Source organism: Convolutriloba macropyga, unplaced genomic scaffold, assembly GCF_964194025.1.
Source record: "Convolutriloba macropyga unplaced genomic scaffold, txConMacr16.3 SCAFFOLD_341, whole genome shotgun sequence".
Taxonomy (NCBI): Eukaryota; Metazoa; Xenacoelomorpha; order Acoela; family Convolutidae; genus Convolutriloba; species Convolutriloba macropyga.
In genome coordinates, this window is record NW_027451462.1 from 55659 (window position 1) to 57500 (window position 1842).

Below are 1842 nucleotides of genomic sequence, written 5' to 3' on the forward strand. Positions count from 1 at the left end.
GCCTCATCTCCAATCCCACGCAAAATGTAGTGAAATATGTGAGTGAACCTTATTCACGGTGAGGGTTTCCCGAGGTCTGTATTGCAGCGAGTATTATGTTGCTTCTAGTAAGCGAAAGCTGAAACAACAACATTTGAAAGTTGGAATTAATGACTGAATGGAAACTTCGACCTGTGTTTGATAGTAGTAGCGAACAAAACTGCTGAATCGGTTTCTGTCTCATATTGGTCAGTGAACCAATTAAGAGACAATCAACTACATAACCTGAATTGGGCGAGAGAACCCCCTTAACCTAAGCATATCAGTAAGGGGAGGAAAAGAAATCAACTGAGAATCCCTTAGTAATGGCGAATGAACAGGGAAAAGCTCATCGGGAAGAGAAATGGCAACATTTCTCGGTGTCCGGTATGGTTTGATGCTAGACTGGTGAATTTGTCCTGATGTCTACTGGAAAGTAGCATCAAAGAAGGTGAAAATCCTGTAAAGGTCATTTTCGATACCAGTCATAATGGCTCATTCCTATGAGTAGAGTTGTTTGAAAGTGCAACTCGAAGCTGGAGATATGTCTCTCCAAAAGCTAATTATAAAGCGAGACCGATAGTAAACAAGTACCGTGAGGGAAAGTTGAAAAGCACTCTGAAGAGAGAGTGAAAAGTACGTGAAACTGTTGAAGGGGAACTGGAGTGAGCGTTACCATACTCAATGCCTTGATATTATATTCTCGGCTACCGAGTAGTGTAGTTGTCGTCTTTTGGCAAATCTTGTTAATGAATCGAGCAGAAGTTTTCCTCGGAATTCTTCTTGTTGATTCTAAACAAAATGAGATAAATTGATCTTGATTGCCTGTCTGACCTCAACTTCCTATTCAATGCTCTCTACAGCCCGTCTTGAAACACGGACCAAGGAGTGTGAGTTGCTTGCAAGTGTTGTCGCTCATTGAAAGCGCACACGCGAAATGAAAGTGAACAGTGTAATTTTTATGAATTGCACTACTTTGTGTGGTGAGGGCGCCGATTCGGTGTCCCGCAACCACGGACGGTTTTGCTCTTATTGCATGACTGATCCAGAGCAAGTAGCACACGACCCGAAAGATGGTGATCTATGCTTGGGCAGGGCGAAGCCACGGGAAACCATGGTGGAAGCCCGAAGCGGTTCTGACGTGCAAATCGATCGTCTGACCTGAGCATAGGGGCGAAAGACTAATCGAACCATCTAGTAGCTGGTTTCCTCCGAAGTTTCCCTCAGGATAGCAAAAGCTTGAGCAAGATTGAAAAATCTTCGCAAAGCAATTTCATCGGTTAAAGCGAATGATTAGAGGAATGGGGGAAAATTTTTCCTTCACCTATTCTCAAACTATAAATCGGTGAGATGTCCTTGTGACTTAATTGCACTTGGACTATGAATGCAAGCTTTTTGTGGGCCGCTTTTGGTAAGCAGAACCGGCGATGTGGGATGAACCAAAAGTTGGGTTAAGGCGCCTAACTACTTGCTCATGAGTCACCACAAAAGGTGTTGATTGATACTGACAGCAGGACGGTGGTCATGGAAGTTGAAATCCGCTAAGGAGTGTGTAACAACTCACCTGCCGAATCAATCAGCCCTGAAAATGGATGGCACTAGAGCTCGTGGCCTATACCCAACCATGAATATCAATATCTAACGCAAGTTAGATTAGAGAAAAAGAGCCTCACCAGCTCAAAAATGATATTCATGTGTAGGAGGACACATTGATTGCGCTAAAGTATGCACGCAAGTGTATGCGCGAAGCGATCAATGGAGCAGATCTTGGTGGAAGTAGCAAGTACTCAAATGAGAACTTTGAGGACTGAAGCGGGAAAGGCT

The 1842-nt window shown here is 43.8% G+C and overlaps 1 non-coding gene across 1 annotated transcript in view; it reads left to right on the forward strand.

Annotated features, from left to right (window-relative positions):
- Positions 1–259: 259 nt before the first annotated feature.
- LOC142356708 (large subunit ribosomal RNA) overlaps positions 260–1842 on the forward strand; it is a 3522-nt gene continuing 1939 nt past the window's right edge. The window contains exon 1 of the ribosomal RNA XR_012761476.1: positions 260–1842. This exon is cut by the window's right edge and continues 1939 nt beyond it. This is a non-coding gene — a ribosomal RNA (large subunit ribosomal RNA).